General features: G+C 38.8%; 1 pseudogene; it reads left to right on the top strand.

Moving 5' to 3' along the window:
• The first annotated feature begins 6 nt into the window (after nt 1-6).
• On the top strand, nt 7-613 carry LOC118833295 (annotated as a pseudogene).
• The last annotated feature ends 22,524 nt before the right edge of the window (nt 614-23,137 follow it).

The following is a 23,137-nucleotide window of genomic DNA, read 5'->3' as shown; positions in this document are numbered from 1 at the left end:
TAGTGCCAACATATTAATCAGCCACTATTCAAGTGTAACATCAAAGACTGTGGAAAATATTTTTCTTCCCCTGGCTATCTAAAATGACATGGAGGATATATATACCAAAAAGGGTTGTTCCTTTGTGGCAAAAACATGGACAGAGCTACAGAAATACATGAAGGAAACTCGTAAAGAGGAGATAACATGTGATCTATGTAGAAAAACCTTAAAATGCAAAGACTACCTTAAGCAGCATAAGAAAATCCACGCTCCAGAACAGGAGGTGTGACAATGCCCAAGAGAAGGCTGTGGCAGATCATCCACAACTGTGTTCAATTTTCAAAGCCATATTCTTTCTTTTCATGAACAGTGCCAATTTATTTGTGAGCACACCGGCTGTGGAAAATCACTTGCCATGAAACAAAGTCTTACAAGACATGCCATTATACAAGATCCTGACAAGAGAAAATTAAAGATCAAAGTGAAACACTCTGTGGAAAATAGAGCCTGGCCTCTCACCTCAGTGGATACATTCTTTCCATAATGAAAGAAACATTGCCTAAAAATGGCAAGTCATCAGACAGTTTGGAAGAAAACAGTCTCAATCGTTGCAACACTGACCCTTGGCTAAATGTCACATATGTAGGTTTATGTAAATACCTTTTCATTAAAAAATATTTTTAAAGGACTTTCTTGGGTACACTAAAATTTTTAAAGAAGCAGCAGGCAGCCCTTTTGTCAGTCTTTGTGGTATGTTAGGTATAGTGTTTCTATTTATGCATGTGTGAAGGGAGACAGCTAATGCTGAGAGTAGACCTTTGAATATTTTCTGTTTGTCCATTAACTTGTTAGTAGTCTATTAGTCTCTGTGGGACTCTCAGAGCCTTTTTTTTTGGAGGGGCAATTGGGGTTAAGTGACTTGCCCAAGGTCACACAGCTAGTGCATCAAGTGTCTGAGGTCAAATTTGAACTCAGGTCCTCCTGACTCTAGGGCCGGTGCCCTACTCACTGCACCACCTAGTTGCCCCCTCAAAGTCTTTGTCAGTGTAATTGTGCACAACCTTCTTAACCACTCTGGGAAGCTCTGAGCTTTCAAAAGGATTTTTTTCCCTTTACTTCCCAGACTGTTACAGTTTGGGAAGGTAAAGATTAGTTTAATACTCTTAGAATCAAGGGAGTTAAGAACAAACTCTCTCCAGAAAAACAGGTTTCTGGTTTTATAGCAAGAAGAAAATAGGTAACCTTACTGACTAAAGAAAAATAAACTTGTAAGGAAATGCTGGAAATTTTAATTGTATACTTGGGAGTTTTGCAAATAAAAGTGAAGTAGAAAATCAATTCAGGAATAACTAGTGTGTCTTTTGAACTTAGAAATTTTACTGTGAATTATATGAGACTTCTACTCATTTTTATAACAGATTCAGATTTATCATTTCATAGTTAAGAAGAAAGGAGACCTCCAGATGTACCTGTTCTTGTGCCCTGTACCTTTAATTTTTAGTTTTAATTTAGATTAATTGATAGCCTCTCACTGGCCCTAAGCCATGTGGCCCCTCAGGAGGGAATTTCAGCTAAATTTAAATTAAATTTGAGCCAAAAACTTCCTTCCTTTTGTCTAACTAGAATTTTGGCTAAAATTAAATTAAAATGAAAGATTTACTAGAACTTTTTCCCTTTGAATAATCAGGCTAATGTGATTTTTATTAGACTATACAAACTTTTCTCACCTTTTGACCTCTCCACCTGTAAGAAAGTTTCAGGAAACAATATAAGAGGAGGGCAAGAATCCCAATCATTTTTACAATGGGCTAAGCAAAAGTGTTAAACTATATATAAGGATAGAGCCCTGTAGCTTACCGAATTGTTAAAAACGTTTCTATAACAGATAACCTGGTTGGTATAGCATGTCTATTGAGACAAGAGAGAGGAAAGAAGGAGCAGGAATTGGAGAAAGATCAGATCCCAGCCGCACCCTTTCACCATGTGATCTCTTCAGTTGAATAACTAATCTTTCTATCCATAAGGTATCCAATAGAAATTAAATACTCTTTCTATGATAAGATATTCACTAGAAATTTAACAAGTGCTAACTGACTACGTAAAGCTGAGTGTGGAAATGAATTTTGGTTTGACTCAGAAGCCTCTATAGGGTAAGATTTCTTTCTGCTCTTTAGGCTACAAACTTGAATTGGAAAATGATCTTGAATACTAAAAGTTTATGAATTCAGGTTTAATTGCATCTCAAAGCTAAAATTCGTACATTATATTCCATTTAAATCTAGGGAACTGTCTTTGCCCACCCAATGTATCTGACATCAGGGCAATGTGTTTAAAACTGCAAAATAAGGGGTTTTTTTTTCCCCTTTCATGGTTGTGGTTTGTCTTTCGTTCTCAGAGGACCATGACGTCAGGAAGATGATGCCATGACTTACAAGTGAAATGTATTTAAGTGAGGAAAGGCATGCAAAGTCACCAGCCTCACTTTCTCCTCTGGAGCCATCTGGACAACTGGAGATGGCCTAGTTTTTGTCTTTTAGGACACTTTAATCAAGGTTTTTATATCATAGCTTTAAATGTAATCACTTTAGAATTTCAGCAATTTTTGTTTAAAATGTCTATTACCATTGTGAAAGCTGCTTGAATATGAAATTTGGAACTGGAAAAAATACAACTCTCTTGACTTATGAATTGTTAAGTATTAACTCTGTCTAGATTCTGAAAAGTGAAAAATAAGTACGATTGAATTGGAAAACTGCTTTGAGTTGATCTTTTCAGACAACATAAAAGATCAGCTGTTAACAGGGTTGGGGGAATCCAGAACCCAACTCCTGGGCTTCAATAGGCCTCCTAAAAGTTTTTTGTAGTTACTAAAAAAACATCTTTATGGATTTTGAAAAGGATTTGTCCCATAAACTTCTTCCTATATTGGGATTAGAAAAAGGCAGTACAGGTTTCTATCTCTTTTGGGAGAATAGGAGAGATTTAGAGCTTTTGATCCCCTAGAGAACACCTGACTTGTAACTAATCAAGTAACAGCATAATTGTAATATGCAGATTAATGAAGAGAATCCCCTGAGTTGAAATTAATTCTATAGCTGGGGAAAGTAGGGTTTTAGTAACACACTGGTTTAATAACAGTATGTGCAGAGATATGGTTGAAATGTAAAGGAATGAAGATTTGGAAAGAGAAATAAAGGCTGGAGGGAAAGTACGGAAGGTAGCTAGGAAGGTCTGGAGGAAAAGGGGAAATAAACCCTGCACACAGCAGGTGGGCAACAGCTCCAAGCCCCTCTTGTCTCTCTGGACAGGTGTTCTGGGTGCCTCTGTGCCAGTTTCAGATTGTTTAAGCATGTTGAGAAGGTATGGGCAAGTTTGACTTCTCTGTCAGTAGACAGATCGAGAATAAATATTTTTAACCTGATTTGAAAGCCAATGCAGACAGTTATAATGGGTTAGGAGAAATTTGATAAGCAGGGTGTTGCTAAGTGTGATAATTAAAATCCTTTCTATATTGTCAATTTTAAAATCTTTTGCAGTAGATTAGCTGGAAATCATGAATCCCATAATATGAAATGCTTAAAATAAATAGCCCTTGTATAAAATATATACTAAATAATTGAAATTATAAATTAAAGTTCTATATGATACTATTTGGAAAACAGATCCATGTATAATTGAATTTATTCTCATCTAATTTTAAATGAAATCTATCATTATTATTATTATTATTATTATTATTATTATGCTATATGGATCAGGAAACTTGTTAGCTGTGTGATTTTAAGCCAAATTACCTTAGTTATATGATTTGCAATGTGTTAAAGAAAGTACCTAACATTAATTTGATAATTCATTGTATTAGAAATATTGTTTGGAAAGTGAACTCTTCTTTAATTCTTTTGGATTTAAATGTTAAAAGACTGATGTAAATGTTTTTTTTAAAAAAAACCTCTTTAGAAATATAGAAGATAGTAAAACTATATAAATATTGGATATGGTGAAAATATTGGTTATTGTGATCTGTGACTATTATATACGACCTTAAATGTTTCCTTGTACTGTTCAGATTAAGAATTGTTTAATTAACTCCTGTGAAAACTCTCTAAGGTGTCTGCCTGGGAAAATGGACCACACCCTGCTACCATTAGATCAAATACCTTAGGTCTCAGAATCTCATAACATTTTAGCCCAGAACAATTTAAGCTAACCTAATGATAACAGGTATGAATTAAAGCTATAGAACTTTATATGTATTGCCTAATATTATTAATGTAAAATTAAGTACATCTTTATTGTGAAACTTGATAATATCAACATAGAAAAATAGATTCTCTTTCAATTTGGATATTATTAAGTTACAGTATTAGTGAAAAGAGTATTTTATTTTATACAGATCATAATAACGGAAAAATATTTTTTGTTTTTATCTGATTAGATGTTTGATATGGTTATAAGTTTATTTCAACTCTGTTGGTGACATGTTATGAATTCTTTAATGCTTAAACCTAAGAGCTACTGAGGTAAAAATACCTACCACTCCTAATTACAATGGGAAAGTTTATATGTCAGTTTTATGTAAGTTCCACTTAAATTTATTCAGAATGGTTTTCTGTGTAAAGTAATTTAGAGATTTATCCAATTGAATTGAGATACGCTGACTAGAAATGGGTTTGGTTTTGTTTCAAATCCATGATATCCTGCAGATTTACTGATAGGATTACAATTTATTCCTAATCTGGATGATGCTATATTATGGCCTGAACTGTTAAAAGAAAAAGATTTGAAAACCATTAATATTCTGAAGTACTTGCCTATAGTAAAGAGGAGATTTCATCTAAAATGGTTTTGCTATCACTTATGAAAACCGTAAGCTTATTGGTTAAATTACTAGGGGTTATTATGATAAGGTATTGCTACATTTGGTACATATTGGTATTACATTTGGTATAGGTATTCTCCTCCCCTACTGCAAACACTTTTTGATGGGGGTGGTAATTAGGAATTTATTTATGATAATTAAGGACTTATAGTACAAGCCTATTTATTGTGAATTATAAAGTCATATCTGGAATAATCTATACTGTAGTTACATTTTATACCAATCCTATTCTTAACATTAAAGGTTGAATAAGAGATATATAATGTGGCGGTTAAAAGGTTTTTAACTATTTTACTTTATGAAAGTTTAATAACTACCTTTTTACATCAGGATAAAGTTTAAGCTGTTTAGAGAAAGAGAAATAGGTCTTATCCAGCCCTACTGCAATTAGTGAGACTTTGCTGTTTGAGGTGAAATTTTTGGGGGACCTTTTTGAAGCTCCTTTTGAGATTCATTCTTAGGTTTGTTGTGTCCTTTGTTGTGTGAGGCTTCAAGAAAAATGCCAGCAGCTAAATGGGAGTGACATCTGAGATCCAAGGCCAGTGGATATCTATCTATTCCTGGGAATAAGGTTAGGAGAGTGACCTTGGGAAGGCTAAGGTTGGACTCTCTTAAGTAATTTTCCCATACAAGACATCTGCCCACCTGGCTCCATATACTTGGCTGTTTATAGTCATTCTGAGTCTTGGGCATAGGCCTTTAGGAACAGTTATTGATGTGTGATATTCATGATACTCATGTACCTGCTTCTTCCTCTCATAACAAAAATCTCTAACTATGGCCAGATAAGTTGTGATTTTTATATGACAAATCCCTTACTGTTACCAATGTGAGATTATGGCCAGTACTTGTTTCTAGGATATATGATCCTTAATAACTAAATCCACCCAAATTTATTATTGTTGGAACTTTCTATTTAAGACCTCATGGGAGTATAACTAATATTATTATTCTGAGTCTAACTCCAGGTATGATCATTAAGGAGTGCTATTAAGTCAGTGATCCATGATGCCAGCAACCCATTGGGGTTGACATCCATGAACTGCAGGTGGAGTTCTTATGGGAAAGGCTAAGCTAGAAAAATTATTCTTGGCATGGCTGAGGTAGGATTCTCCTGACTCAATTGCCCCAGTATAACATTTTCTCTTGAATGGAAAATATCCCACCTGGCTGACTTTAAGCCGGACTATGCTACCTATATGACTCTTGCCTGGGATTGACACGAAGTTAGGGAAGCATTACTTCCTTACTATATAGCTATATCTGTATTCTTCTTTTATGACAAATTTCTATAATCATGTTATGTGATCAGTATGAACACAATATTAGATCTTTATCTCATTGACTAATACTGGAGCATATCTGAGCTACTATAATAAGATGCAGGTATAAGACTTGAGCTATATAGCCTAGAGTTTAATCCTTTCTATATTCTAAACAACTAAGTAGATGAGTATTTGGGCTTGTCATCTGTCTGTTAGTAGTTATATATTTGTATATAAGATAAAGTCTTTAAATGTTCCAAAATAGTATAAGAATGATTGGGTATTAATGCAATGGTTTATGGGATCGATCAAGCTGTATTCTATTAATTATTAAGACTAGATCAGAAACATCTTCAGTTTTGTTTGGAGGAAAGAATTTTAGTGCAATCAATTTCCTTAGAGGAGAGTAATTTATGGAATATCTTGTGTTACCTAAATGGGAAAAGTCAATTTTATTTAGGTTTATTTTTTAATTTGGAATTACCACCTGAGTATCGAGCATGCCTTGAAGTATAAACATGTTTTATTATAAATGACTTACTTGATATGTACTATTTTGAAATTGATTACTCAGTGCATTTATACATCCCATCCCAGAACCTTTTGTCACATTTGAAGTTAATATGGCAAATTTTAAATGAATTCATTTTTGTATTACAGGTCATCTTCTTATAAAAATGTTCTATTATTAGTTCCTTAGCAGAATCTCATCCTCCTGGGGGTGGGGATTGAATAAATAACTAGATTTTGGTTTGGGTGAAAATGTAATAACAAGGTCAGATAATTATGTCAAATATAAGAATTGGGTTCAGCATTTTCTGATTTGAATTTCCTAAATAGATCAACATGACAATTTGCTAACCTACATCACAAGGCAAATATAGGAAATAAACTGAAGTTCCTTCCCTTTCAATCTGAGGTGAAGTATGAAATAGATGAACACCAGAAGTTAAATGATGGTGGAATCTATGCCAATTTAAAAGGCACCTTTTAGCCATTGCTTACATAATTATATCGGCAGATATCAAAATTAAAACAAAAAGGCCTCATTCTAGAAATCATATCCTCATAGATGCTTTCTAGATTTTCCTTTCAGCCTGTTTTTGGCAGTTTTCAAATATCTGGTTTAGATAAAGAGCAGTAAGGAATATAGAAAAAATGTACATTTTCTGGTTCATAATTTATAAGGTTCATGTTTTTATAAGGTTTGACCTAGTACTCACTACTTGACTTGGTTATTAACAAAGCATACTTGAATTGTATTAAGACCTATTTTTATAAGAGATTTTAACAGAAAAAGGGAAATCTTTACAAGTGGAGCAAATCCACTAGAAACTTCCAAAACCCTATCTATTCTAGAATGCCTAAGAAGAGAGACCAGAGGAATGCATTAGGAAATGTTCTCAGAAACCAGACAACTTTTTGAGATTTCCAAGCACTAAGATATGAACTGATGAATGTACAAATGGGAGTGGGTACCCTTCCCTTTTTGCTTTTGATGAAATGGAGCTTTCCCTTTTTACTTCTTCGCTATGTTCCTCTGTTCTGTGTAATGCCTATTTACTTGCCAGGGACCGCCCCCAACAAGCTCCTGTCAATGCATCTTTCAATCTCTCCCCGCTTTCCCCATATTAGTGAGTCTTATACCAGTTAGTGATTCATTGAGAAGACTAGACCTTCTCAGAATCAGAGAGGGGAACGACAGAAAATTGTTAATACCAAATGTAATATGGACTGCCACTCTCTTAAATGATCCTTGTCATATCAGAATTTCAGTAATGTCCTTAAATTCCTACTCTTAAGATATTTACTCAGTTGAGCTGAACTATGCCCTAGGTCCCCTTACCCAAGTATTTTGCCTTGTGGGGAGCCCAGGTCAAGCTGGATCTTAGCTTCTAGTGTCCTTGCCCCCTTCCATTGGGATTCATGGCATGAAGAGCAAAACAGCCAGAACAAAGTGGCTTTCCTTGCCCAGATTGCCAAAGGCCACTGGTGTCTCATGACTGGGCCTTGCCACCTCATACTGCCTCCTCCCCCTCTCCTCCTAAAGGTATAAGAAGCTTTTGCATGGTTCTTAGAGTTGAGAAATCCACTGGACATCCCCTAGGGTGACAAGTTTGCTACTCTGTAATCTCAATTAAAGATGCTTTATTCCTCAACTCATGGCTTTGATTTATTCCAGGACTTGACATCTGTTTTCAACATACCAGACCAGGGATCATTCGGACTATCTTAAGGATCTTCAGTGAGGAAGACCCCACTTCTACTTTGGCCCAAATCTTACTCTTTACAATTTCTACTTATTACTTCTACCTTCTGGGCTGAACTCTACGAGTTTAATCCCTCTTTCCACAACCTTTCAAATATTTAAAGACAGCTATTATGTCTCTGTAACTTTTCTCCCCTCCAGGTTTAACATCTCCAGATCCTCATATGGCATTAACTGAAGGCCCTTCACTCCTGTGTGACCTCCTCTTGATGCTCTTCAGCTTATCAATTTCCTTCCTAAAATGTGGCACCTAGAAGTAGAAAAAAACTGCAGCTGTTGGCTGACCAGGGTAGACAATGACCTCTCTAGTCCTTGGCACTCTGCCTATCAAATGCAGCCTAATATTGCGTTAACCTGGCTACTATATTAAACCGTTGGCTTACCTTGAACTTGCTGCCTACTAACAGATTCAGATGAACTGCTGTCTAGCCATGTCTCTCTCATCTTTTGCCCATGACATTGATTTTTTAAAATCCAAATGTAAGAATGTCCACTAAATTAGAGCTCCTCAAGGATAGGAACTATCTTTTGCCTCCTTTTCTGTCCCTAGCACTTAGCACAGTGCACGACACATAGTAGGCACTTAACAAATATTTATTGATTGATTTATTGTATTTCATCTTATTAGATTCTGCCCAGTGATCTGGCCTGTCGTGATTTTTACTAGCTATTCCTCCCAACTTTGTCTTTTGCAAATTTGGTCAGGATGCTATTTATGCCTTTATCCAAGTCACTGATAGACATGTTTAACAGCACTAGGCTAAGCACAGATGCCTGTGGAGCCCAGAACTAGAGACTTCCTTTCACCTGACTTTAAACCATTAATAACTACTCTTTATGCTCAGCCAATGGACCAGCCCTGAGCCCACTGTCTGAACTGTTATCTAGACTACCTCTCTCTATCTTTTCCAGAAGGATATTATGAGAGATTCTGTAAAACCCTTTGCTAAAAACTAGGCAAACTACATATACACCATTTTCCTGATTAACTAGGATAGTAGCAATAGAGATGGGACCCACAGAGAACTCCCAGATAAATAAAATCTCTCCACCAAGCAGATTAGCACCTTCTCTTCAATTTATAGTCTTAGACACTTGGCCAGGGTCATACACCAAGTTTGTTAGAGGCAGCAATTAAACCCAGGTTCTTCCTGGCTCCAAGGGCAGCTCTTGATTCACCATATCATGATGTGTCACCAGTCTAGTAATTATGAAAAAAATTAAATGAGTTAATGACACTTTTTATATGGGTTTTACAGGGTTCTTTGTGATCACTGCTTCCTTTTCTAGATTTTCACTAAATATTTCCCCCCAGGAATCAAAGTCAAGCCTATTGTTTCATTCTCTTCCCACTTGAAAATTGGGGCGGAGTTCCTTTTTTTAATGATCTTTCAAACATCACTGAGGGTGGCTCAGCAACCACACCTGTCAATTCTTTTATTAACTTAAGGCATACTCAAATCAACTACAAAGTACCTACGAAGGAAGATGCTATCCACCTTCAGAGAAAGAATTGATAAGTAGAAGTATGCACAGTATGGTCTGACATACATATATACATATATATATATATGTATATGTACATATACATATGTACCCACACACATCTATACACATACAAACACATACACACATCAAATGATAGCCTTCTCTAGCATGTGGTGGGGAAGGAGGGAGGGAGACAGTTCGGAACTTAAACTGTAACAAAAATAAATAAATAAAAATTAAAAAAAACCAAACACCTCAGATCATCTGAGCCTGGTGACTTGAACTCATAAAGGGAAACCATGCAATCTCTTACTATCTCCCTCCTCATCTCCAGTATAAGTTCCCTACTAGCCATTTTTTGTCCTTCCTTTTCCAATTCAAAGATCATTCACATTGGTGGTGAGTACAGAAGAAAAATAAGGATTAAGCCACTCGCTCTTCTGTTCATTACCTTTCATCATTCCTTCTACCCCTAGCAGCCAGTACATTCCTGATGTTATCCTCATCTTTCCCCAATCATACTTTAAAAAATGTTATGTCACCTTCAACTCTATCTGAGGTTTAGCGTTACTTTTTTTTTATTTAATATATTTAGTTTTTATATATATTTTTTTTAGTTTTCAGCATTGAATCCATCAATCGCCTCCTCAAATAGATCCCAAAAAGAAATCTCCTAGGAATATTGTTGCCAAATTCCAGAGTTCCCAAGTCAAGGAGAAAATACTGCAAGCAGCCAAAAAGAAACAATTTGAGTATTGTGGAAACACAATCAGGATAACACATTAAACTCCATTACACATAACAAACACATAACTCCATTAAAGGATCGAAGGGCTTGGAATATGATATTCCGGGGGTCAAAGGAGCTAGATTCAAAACCAAAAATCACCTACCCAGCAAAACTGAGTATCATGCTCCAAGGCAAAATGTGGAATTTCAATAAAATAGAGGACTTTCAAGCTTTTTCAGTGAAAAGACCAGAGCTGAATAGAAAATTTAACTTTCAAACACAAGTATCAAGAGAAGCATGAAAAGGTAATCAAGAAAAAGAACAAGAAAAAGAAATTGCAAGGGACTTACTAAAGGTGAACTGTTTTGTTTACATTCCTACATGGAAAGATGACGTGTATGATTCATGAGACCTCAGTATTAGGGTAGCTGAAGGGAATATGCATATATATATATGTTTATGTATATATATATATATAAGTGAATGTATATGTATCTATATATGTGTATATATAAACATATATATGTATATATATACACATGTGAATGTATATGTATCTATATATGTGTATATATAAACATATATATGTATATATATACACATATGTGTGTGTGTATATATGTATATATATATATATATATATATATATATATAGAGAGAGAGAGAGAGAGAGAGAGAGAGAGAGAGAGAGAGAGTGGGCACAGGGTGAGTTGAAGATGAAGGGAAGATATCTAAAAGAAATAAAATCAAATTAAGGGATGAGAGAGGACTATATTGAGAGAGGGAGATAGAGAGAGATAGAATGGGGTGGATTACCTCGCATAAAGGTGGCAAGAGGAAGCAGTTCTGTGGGAGGAGGGGAGAGGGCAGCTGAGGTGGGAATGAGTGAATCTTGCTCTCAGCAGATTTGGCCTAAGGAGGGAATACCATACATACTCAATTGGGTATCTTACCCCACAGAAAAGAAGAGGGAGGAAGATAAAAAAGGGTGGATGATGGAGGGGAGGGCAGATGGGGGTGGAGGTAATCAAAAACAAACACTTTCAAAAGGGGACAGGGTCAAGGGAGAAAATTCAATAAAGGGGGATGGGTTGGGAAGGAGCAAAATATAGTTAGTCTTTCACAACATGAGTATTGTTGAAGGGTTATACATAATGATACACATGTGGCCTATGTTGAATTGCTTGACTTCTTAGGGAGGGTGGGTGGGAAGGGAAAAGGGGAGAGAATTTGGAATTCAAAGTTTTAAAAACAGATGTTCAAAAACAAAAAAAAAGTTTTTGCATGCAACTAGAAAATAAGATACACAGGCAATGGGGCATAGAAATTTATCTTGCCCTACAAGAAAGGAAGGGAAAAGGGGATGGGAGGGGAATGGGGTAACAGAAGGGAGGGCTGACTGGGGAACAGGGCAACCAGAATATACGCCATCTCAGAGTGGGGGGGTGGGTGGAAATGGGGAGAAAATTGTAATTCAAACTCTTGTGAAAATCAATGCTGAAGACTAAATATGTTAAATAAATAAATTTTAAAAATAAAAAAAGTAAATGTGCTTACTAACAAAATTCATTTTTTCAGGATTACTTAGCATCATCATTGTTAGCCTGCACTGAACACAGTGTACGGTGCTTCCCCCAAACTTTCATCAAATGTTCCAACAATTAATGACAGGGAGGGGCGGAGCCAAGATGGCCACATGAAGGCAGCGTCTTACCGGAGCTCTCTCACAAGGTCTGTCAGATTCCTATAAAAAAGTGAATTGGAACAGATTTGAGAGAGTCAGAAACCGCAAGCAGTCTGCGTGGGGCAAATTTTTCCGAGCAGAGAGAGTCTGAAAGGACGAAGGCACGAACCTGTAGGCTCGGAGAGGGCTCGGAGTGCGGGCGTGCGGAGCTGCTCCAGACCAAAGCGGAAGCGGCCGGCAGGGAAATCCACATGGGAGAAAGGCTGGGAGAAAGCTGGGCGCCCGAAATCCGCAGAGATCCCCAGGACTCCCAACACAGGACGGCAGTCTGTGGGAGCAAGAGAGGCAGCACAAGGCCACCGGCCAACTCCTGACACTTGCAGCCCAGGAACTCGGCTTCTTGAACTTCCGGAAGACACAATGGCCAGGTAAACGGCTCTAATCCCTCCCCCCTCACCCAGAGAATTCCTCAAGGAGAAAAAAGAAAGCTGAAACAAAGGAGAAAGTAGTGGGGACTCACAGGACAAATAGTAGAAGCTCATTAGTCCCAGAGGGGCAGAGCCGGCAGGGGTCAACACCAGGAGCCCAGATGTAATCTTGCTCCCCAGGGGAAGTGCCAGAGATCAGCTCAAACAACAAACAGCTGAGACCATTGCTGAAAAGCAAGTGCTGGAGAGCACCCCTAGGGAGTGAGACGCCAGGGAGCCAGACCCCTCCCCCACACCTCAGGAAATTGAAGGCTATAATTCTAGTCTCACAATCCCCAGAATAAGAAAGCTGGGACAGAGAGTCCTGAGCCCCATAGACAGAAACTTGTTGGAAAGCCAGGAAAAGGCAAAACAACAAACATGAAGAAGAACACAAAAAAAACCGAGGACAATAGATTCTTTTTATGGAGACAGGCAGGATCAAAATACCAATACGGAAGAGGACGGTAATGACACTATAGACGTGTCTGATACCTCAAAAGGTAATGTGAACTGGTCTCCAGCCCAAAAAGCATTGCTGGAAGAGCTAAAGTAGGATTTTAAAAACCAAATTAGGGAGGTAAAAGAAAACATGGAAAAAATGGAAAAGTCCCTAAAGAATAAGATTGGCGAAATGGCTACGGAGATTCAGAATCTAGAGAGAGAAAATCACACCCTAAGAGGCAAAATCAACCAATTGGAAAAGGAGACTCAAAAGCAAAATGAAAACACTAACTCATTAAAAATTAGAGTTGAGCAAGTGGAAGCTAATGAATCTATAAGGCACCGAGAAGTAGTAAAACAAAATGTAAAGAATGAAAAAATAGAAAATAATGTGAAATATCTGATTGGCAAAACAACTGACCTGGAAAATAGATCCAGGAGAGACAATTTGAGAGTTATTGGTCTACCGGAAATCCATGATGAAAAAAAGAGCCTTGACAGTATCTTCGAAGAAATTATCAAAGACAACTGCCCAGAGGTCCTAGAACCAGAGGGTAAAATAGTCATTGAAAGAATTCACCGATCACCCCCTGAAAGAGATCCCAAACTGAAAACACCAAGAAATACTATAGCCAAATTTCAGAACTATAAACTCAAGGAGAAAATACTGCAAGCAGCCAAAAAGAAGCAATTCAAATATCGTGGAACTACAGTCAGGATCACGCAGGATCTCTCAGCTTCCACATTAAAAGACAGGAGAAATTGGAATATGATATTCCGAAGGGCAAAGGAGCTGGGACTACAACCAAGGATCAGCTACCCAGCAAAACTAAGCATAATTTTTCAGGCAAGGCGATGGACATTCAATGAAATAAGGGAATTCCAGACCTTCCTGATGAAAAGGCCAGAACTCAATGGAAAATTTGATCTCCAAATACAAAACTCAAGAGAGACATAAAAAGGTAACCGGGGGAAAACCCCCACAAACCTTATTAACCAATAAGGGCAGGTTGTTTACATCTTTATGTGGGATTATATCATCTTATGTATGTTATATATATATATATATATATATATATATATATATATATGTATATATATATATATATACACACATATATAAGTCAGTCTTGAGAATGGTACAGCTATTATGACAATTGAAAGGGATATACATAGGTTGTGAATGCCTGTATAAAATAACTGATGTAAAGATATGAAATATAAGTAAGAGATATAAAGGGAGGGCTATGAGAGAAGCAGTAAGGAGGTAGTAGAAAAGGGTAAATTACACCAAATGAAGTGGCACAAAAACATATTATAGTAGCGGGCAAGAAGGGAGGGAGAAGAGCAGTATTTGAGCTTTACTGTCATCTGATCTAGTTCAAGAAGGGAATAACATACCCTGAAAAGCTTAGAAATCTAACTTGTCGTACTGGAAGTAGGAGGGGAAGGGGGGAAAAAGGGAGGGGGGTGGTCAGAAGGGAGAGGAGAAGTAGCAAGTGGGAAATGGTAAGATAAGGGAGGGGAATAAAGAGGAAGGGTAAACTGAGGAAGGCGGCGGTCAAAAGCAAAACTTTGTCGAGGAGGAGAAGGGGTAAGGGAGAAATAAAAGCATAAACAGGGGGAATTAAGATGGAGAAAAAGACACAGATAGAAATCATAACTCTGAACGTGCAGGGGATGAACATCCTCATAAAACAGAAGCAGATAGCAGAATGGATTAAAAACCATAATCCTACAATATGCTGTTTACAAGAAACGTATTTGAAACAGGGGGATACACATAGGGTAAAGGTAAAAGGCTGGAGTAAAATATATTGGGCCTCAGCTAAAGTAAAAAAAGCAGGTGTAGCAATCCTAATCTCAGACAAAGCAAAAGTAAAGATAGATTTAATTAAAAGAGATAAGGAAGGACATTATATCCTGCTAAAAGGCACCATAAACAATGAAGCAATATCATTGCTTAACATATATGCATATGCACCAAGTGGTAAGGCATACAAATTCTTAGAGGAGATGTTAAGGGAGTTACAGGAAGAAATAGTCAGCAAAACTATAATATTAGGAGACCTCAACCTCCCCCTTTCTGAACTTGATAAATCTAACCTCAAAATAAATAAGAAAAAAGTTAAGGAGGTAAACAGAATTTTAGAAGAGGCACATATGATAGACCTCTGGAGAAAACTGAATGGGGATAAAAAGGAATATACTTTCTTCTCAAAAGTACATGGCACATACTCAAAAATTGACCATGTACTAGGGCATAAAAACCTCACAATCCAATGCAGAAAAGCAGAAGTAGTCAATGCATCCTTTTCAGATCAGGATGCAATAAGAATCATTTTTAATAAAGAGCCATGGAAAAATAAGCTAAAAACTAATTGGAAACTAAATAATTTAATTCTAAAGAATGAGTGGGCCAAAGAACAAATCAGAGAAACAATTAATAACTTCATTCAAGAGAATGACAATAATGAGACAACATACCAAAACTTATGGGATGCAGCAAAAGCAGTTCTTAGGGGAAGTTTTATACCCCTAAATGCCTACATGAATAAAATAGGGGAAAAGGAGATCAATGATCTGGGCATACAGCTGAAAAAGCTAGAAAAAGAGCAAATTGAAAACCCCCAATTAAATACCAAATTAGAAATACTGAAAATCAAAGGAGAGATTAATAAAATTGAAACCAAGAAAACCATTGAATTAATAAATAAAACAAAAAGCTGGTTTTATGAAAAAACCAATAAAATTGATAAACCTTTGGCCAATTTGATAATAAAAAAGAAAGAAGAAAATCAAATTGCCAGTATCAAAAATGAAAAGGGTGAATTCACCTCCAAGGAAGAGGAAATCAAAACAATAATTAGGAATTATTTTGCCCAACTGTATGCCCATAAATTTGACAACCTTAGAGATATGGATGAATATCTACAAAAACATAAACTGCCCAGGCTAACAGAAAAGGAAGTGAAATTTCTTAATAACCCCATCTCAGAAAAAGAAATTGAGCATGCCATCAACGAACTCCCTAGGAAAAAATCTCCAGGGCCAGATGGTTTTACATGTGAAATCTATCAAACATTTAAATAACAACTAATTCCAATACTTTGTAGACTATTTGGGAAAATAGGTGAAGAAGGAGTCCTACCAAATTCTTTTTATGACACAAATATGGTACTAATACCCAAACCAGGTAGAGTCAAAACAGAGAAAGAAAATCATAGACCAATTTCTCTAATGAATATTGATGCAAAAATTTTAAATAAAATATTAGCAAAAAGATTGCAGCAACTCATCACAAGAACAATACACTATGACCAGGTAGGATTTATTCCAGGAATGCAAGGCTGGTTCAATATTAGGAAAACTATTAGCATAATTGACCATATCAACAACAAAACCAGAAGAAACCATATGATCATCTCAATAGACGCAGAAAAAGCCTTTGACAAAGTACAACACCCATTCCTATTAAAAACACTAGAAAGCATAGGAATAAGTGGAACCTTCCTTAAAATTATAAATAGCATCTACCTAAAACCATCAACAAGCATTATTTGTAATGGGGATAAGCTAGATGCATTCCCAATAAGATCAGGGGTGAAACAAGGATGTCCATTATCACCCTTATTATTCCATTTGGTACTAGAAATGTTAGCTGTAGCAATAAGAGAAGAAAAAGAAATTGAAGGAATTAGAATAGGAAAAGAAGAAACTAAATTATCACTTTTTGCAGATGATATGATGATTTATTTAGAGAATCCTAGAGAATCAAGTAAAAAACTACTTGAAATAATAAACAACTTTAGCAAAGTTGCAGGATATAAAATAAACCCATATAAATCCTCAGCATTCCTATACATTACTGACAAAGCCCAACAGCAAGAGATAGAAAGAGAAATTCCATTCAAAGTTACTGTAGATACTATAAAATATTTGGGAGTCTATTTGCCAAGACAAACCCAGGGCCTATATGAACATAACTACGACACACTTTTCACGCGAATAAAATCAGATCTAAATAAACGGAAAAATATCAGTTGCTCATGGTTAGGCCGAGCTAATATAATAAAAATGACAATTTTACCTAAATTAATCTATCTATTCAGTGCCATACCAATCGAACTACCAAAAAATTATTTTACTGAGCTGGACAAAATAATAACAAAATTCATCTGGAAAAACAAGAGGTCTAGAATATCTAGAGTATTAATGAAAAGAAATACTAGAGAAGGTGGCCTAGCGATACCAGATATTGAACTGTACTACAGAGCAGCAGTCATCAAAACTGCCTGGTACTGGTTAAGAAACAGGGGTGTGGATCAGTGGAATAGGATAGGTACACAAGTAGGAGAAATCAACAAGTTTAGCAATCTACTGTTTGATAAACTCAAAGAGGCCAGCTTCTGGGCTAATAATTCATTATTTCACAAAAACTGTTGGGAAAATTGGAAAATGGTAGGGCAGAAACTGGGCATAGACCAATATCTTACACCATATACCAAAATAAAGTCAAAATGAGTTCATGATTTAGGAGTAAAGGCTGATACTATAAGTAATTTGGGAGAGCAAGGAATAATCTATTTATCAGATTTATGGAAAAGAAAAGAATTCATGACCCAACAAAAGATAGAGAGCATTACAAAATGCAAAATGGATAATTTTGATTATGTCAAATTGAAATGTTTTTGTACAAAAAAAGCCAATGCAACAAAAATTAGGAGGGAAGCAGAAAATTGGGAGAAAATCTTTGCAACTAGTATCTCTGATAAAGGCCTCATTTCTAAAATATACAGGGAACTGAGCCAAATATATAAGAACACAAGCCATTCCCCAATTGAGAAATGGTCAAAGGATATGAACAGGCAGTTTTCAGAGGAAGAAATTAAAGCTATCTATAGGCATATGAAAAAATGCTCTGGATCACTACTGATTAGAGAAATGCAAATCAAAACAACTCTTAGATACCACATCTCTCCTGTCAGATTGGCTAAAATAACAAAACAGGAAAATGATAAATGCTGGAAAGGATGTGGGGAGATAGGAACATTGTTACGTTGCTGGTGGAGTTGTGAGCTGATCCAGCCATTTTGGAGAGCAATTTGGAACTATGCCCAAAGGGCTATAAAAATGTTCATACCCTTTGACCCAGCATTACCACTTCTAGGGTTGTATCCCAAAGAAATCACACAAGCGGGAAAAGGACCCATATGTACAGGGATATTTATAGCGGCTCTTTTTGTGGTAGCCAAGAATTGGAAATCAAAGGGATGCCCATCAATTGGGGAATGGCTGAACAAGCTGTGGTATATGAAGGTGATGGAATACTATTGTGCCATAAGAAATGGGGATGATACAGACTTCGTAACAACCTGGAAAAACCTACACGACATAATGCCGAATGAGCGGAACAGAGCCAGGAGAACATTGTACACAACCACAGATATATGGACTCCGTGAGGACCAACCCTGACATACTTTGCTCTTCTCAGCAACGTAAGGTGCAAGGACAACTCCAGGGGACTCATGATGGAGAATGCTATCTGCATCCAGAGAAAGAACTGTGAAGTTTGAATACAGATTGAGGCGCACTACATGCTCGCCTTTTTTGCTTCTCTGTTGTTTTTGTTTTTGGTTTTTTTTTTTGTTTGTTTTTTTGGTTATGTCTCTTCTTTCTCATGATTCATTCCATTGGTCATAATTCTTCTCCACAACTTGACTAGTGTATAAATTAATTCAATGCGAAGTTATACATGGTAGTTATATGAGATTCCAGGCCGTCTTGGGGAGGGAGGGGGGAGGGAGGGGAGAAAATCTGGAACTCAAAATTATGTAGAACCGTGTGTGTGTCCTATACATGGCGTGCCTTTGGTGGTGCCCTGGTGGCTGCTGAGGTCTGGCCACAACTCTTTGAAGCAGCCCTACAGGGTTTTCTTCTGTGTCTTGGTCTAAGCTATTCTCCATTTGTCAGTTATCACTCCCTCAGAAGAACCACTGCTTGGCACCGCTCTTTCCCACTGCTTGCCCCCACCATCAAGGCTCCTCGTTTCCAGTGCTTGGGCCCCCACCATCAGGGCTCCACAGCCACACTGCTTAGCCCCCACCATCAGGCCTCCTCATTCCCACTGCTTGGTCCCATTGCTGAGCGCCCACCATCGGGGCTACTCATTCCCACTGCTTGGCGTCACCATCAGGCTTCCTCCTTCCCACTGCTTTACCCCACTGCTTCACCCCCACAGTAAGGGCTCCTCATTCCCTTTGTTTAGCCCCAATATCAGGGCTCCTCGTTCCCACTGCTTAGCTCCCACCATCAGTGCTCTTCATTCCCACCGCTTGGTCCCACCAGCAACACCAGCAAGCCTCTTCATTCTCACTGATTGGCCCCGCTGCATAGCCCCCAGCATCAGGGCTCCTTGGTTATACTGCGTGGCCCGCACCATCAGTGCTCCTCATTCCCACTGGTTGGCACCCGCTATGGGGGCTCCTCATTCCTACTCCTTGGCCCCCACCATCAGGCCTCCTCATTCCCACTGCTTGACCTCACCATCAGGCTTCCTCCTTCCCACTGCTTCACCCCTCTGCTTTGCTCCTCATTCCCATTGTTTAGCCCCAACATCGGGGCTCCTAGTTCCCACTGCTTAGCTCCCACCATCAGTGCTCTTCATTCCCAGTGCTTGGCCCCCACAATCGGGGCTACTTCTTCCCACTGCTGGGCCCCACTGCTGAGCCCTCACCATCAGGGCTCCTTGTTTCCACTGCTTGGCCCCACTGCTTAGCCTCAACCATCAGGGCTCCTTGCTTACACTGCTTGGCATCCACCATCAGGCCTCCTCCTTCACATCACTTGGCCCCACTTCTTAGCCCCCATCATAGGGTCTCTGCCTTCCCATTGTTTGGCCCCACCATCAGGCCTCCTCCTTCCTACTGCTTAGCCCCCACCATCAGGGCTCCTCATTCCCACTGCTTGGACCCCACCCTCAGGGTTCCTTGTTCCCCCTGCTTGGCTGCCCCCATCGGGGCTACTCACTCCCACTGCTTGGCCCCACCATCAGGCCTCCTCGTTCCCACTGCTTAGTCCCCACCATCAGGGCTCCTCATTCCCACTCCTTGCCCCCCACCATCTGGGTTCCTTGTTCACACTGCTTGCCCCAACTGTTTAGCCCCCACCATAGGGGCTCCTCATTCCCACTGCTTGGCTCCACCAACAGGCCTCCTCCTTCCTACTGTTTAGCCCCCACCATCAGGGCTCCTCATTCCCACTGCTTGGTCTCCACCATCAGGGCTCCTTGTTACCACTGCTTAGCCCGCACCATTGGGGCTCCTCGTTCCCACTGCTTAGCCCCCACCATCAGGGCTCCCCATTCCCACTGCTTGGCCTCCACCATCAGGGCTCCTTGTTACCACTGCTTAGCCCACACCATTGGGGCTCCTCGTTCCCACTGCTTACCCCCAACACAGGAGCTCCTGGTTGCCACAGCTTCCACTGCTTGGCCCCCTTTTCTTCCTCTTTTCCTTTGCCCACTCCTTTTTTCATACCTCTTCTCTCTCTTTCTAGGACACTGCTATCACAATCCTGGGCTTTTGTGCTAGAGCAGACTAACATTTAAAGTCATTGCCAGCAATGATAGGGAAGCCAGCAACATGTTACATACACTGTCTTCAGGCCTTTGGCCACGTGTGCTGACTGCCAATCTTTGCTCATTGTTGTTGAGCGTGTTTAAAGTCACTGAAATCTGAAGATATTTACTGCTGTAAGAAAAGCAATGCCTCCATTTTACAGTGAAGCATTATGTATGGAATAGGTGAAGATCTTTGTGAAGAGTGGGTGTTCTTGCTTCTTCAGTTCTCTGTTTTGTGCAAAGATGAAACAAGGTGGTAATATAAATATTGTGACTGTGGGTCCATTCTTCTAGAAGAGGGGCATGGACATTGTCACTGAAGCTGCCTTTTCCCAAAGAAATATGCAAACCCAGTGTTTTGTTTTCTTTATGTAATGGCCACATTGATTCCTTACTCTTTTCCTTGATGCTAAAAATGTTTTCCTGTTTATTGCTGGCATAGAGGTTTGGTGCTTTCTCACACCTCATTACCTTACTCAGATGGCATCTCTTTATGTGGAGGATGCTGAGGATATGGCTTTTAGGAGAATCATAAGGACATATAACAGAAGTACCCTGAAGAATTCGTGGACGTTCTGTCACTGGTTCTGACTGACTGATTATGAGACTGGGAGGAGCCTTCTTTGATTGTCAGCATTTTCCAAAAGTCCCAAGTCAGCTTCCATCACCTTTTGGCTTCATTTGCATCAGGGGAGGCTTAATGGCCAGTGCTAGACTGACTATGGCAGGGGTGGGGAACCTGTGGCCTTGAGGCCACATGTAGCCTTCTAGGTCCTTGGGTGGGACCTTTTGACTGAGTCCAAGTTTTACAGAACAAATCCTTTTCTTAAGGGGATTTGTTCTGTGAATTTTGGATTCAGTCAAAGGGCCATACTTAAGGACCCAGATGGCCACATGTGGCCTCAAGGCTGCAGGTTCCCCACCCCTGGACTATGTATTAAGGAGAAGAGTGCAGGGACTTACCCCTTCTCAGGTCATATGGCCCTAAGAATTGGGGTTTCTTTCTCCTTTTATTTGTTCTTTTCCATTCCAGTTGCAGGGAATAGAATTTCTGAACACAGCAGAGTGAGCTACAGAAATCAAAGCTGAGACCAGACCAGCACCAGTGCTCCAAGGAGCAAGGAGAAAGCTTCAGGAATGCCTTTCAAGACCCCATAAGTAGAATGGATCATTCAGCAGTCAACTACACCTGCACATGAACTTAGTGGAACCAACTATATACGAACTGAGCTAAGTTTTGAGCCTGCTCTGCCAGGGACTGAGGTGACATAAGCCTTCAGTGTTTTGGTGGGAATGCATGTGCCTTTGTCCTTGCTATATCTTTGAGGTAAATATCCCTTTGAAAAAGCTATTCACTATTAGGTGGATAACTGGAATGAGGGTGCTAGTAACCTGCCTCTAACAAGTGGCAGGAGCATAGCCAGTGGGGGCATGAACCAATGGCAGTAGAGAGCCCCAAGACTCTTGGGTTACTGGAGAACTGGCTCTGAAACAGTGGAGCCACACCATGCATACTACAATGTGTAAAAGAGTGAATTTCTCTTCAGTTCATTCAATAGGGTTTGTTAACATTTCTTTGTGGTTTGTTTATGGAGAGAGGTAAAATAATCTTCCAGTTGGATTGTGAGAGTGGGATAGAAGGCAGGATGAGAGCTGCCTACATCATTTATTTCTATGTTTTAAAGAAAATAAAACTATAAATGTACATGGAACATGGCATACAGACATCTTTTGCCAGATTGAGATTTCCAAATTCCAGGTGGCTGTATTGGCTAGGGCTCCTTTTTGTGGGAAAACTTAAAAAAATGGCATATGTTCTGCATGTTTTACAGTAGTAAAATTAGTGATGACTTTGCTTTACTAGAAATTTATTTGGGAATACTGGAAGGAACCTGGCTATTTTCATTTATTTCTAACTTGTCTTCAGGCCATAACGGCTTGGGTTTTGGTTTCCATAGAGAGTCAAAGAAGTTAAAAATAATCTTAACTTACTGAGATAGTTTCTCCTCTTGTTACCTTGAAAGGACACTAGTTATTCATGTCTATCTCTGGGAAGGGAAACTCCCATTCCTCTGTGGCCATCCTAGGGCTCCAATTCCCATGTACAGTTTTATAGTCTCTAATGTGGCCCATCATGAACAAACTGGGCAGAAGGGGTATTTAAATAGTAAGGGAAAACATGGAATTTCTAAGCTTCACTTCCCTAGTGCTGAATTGAGCCTTCTTTTGGGGTTGTGTGTCACAAGTTCTGCAATGCAGCCAGAGTCATCACAAAGTGCTCTCTTCCTGACACTGGAAGTGAGTGAG

This window comes from Trichosurus vulpecula, unplaced genomic scaffold (genome assembly GCF_011100635.1).
Source record: "Trichosurus vulpecula isolate mTriVul1 unplaced genomic scaffold, mTriVul1.pri scaffold_141_arrow_ctg1, whole genome shotgun sequence".
Taxonomy (NCBI): Eukaryota; Metazoa; Chordata; class Mammalia; order Diprotodontia; family Phalangeridae; genus Trichosurus; species Trichosurus vulpecula.
The sequence above is the reverse complement of the archived record's forward strand: the minus strand, read 5'-3'. Positions and strand labels throughout refer to the sequence as shown.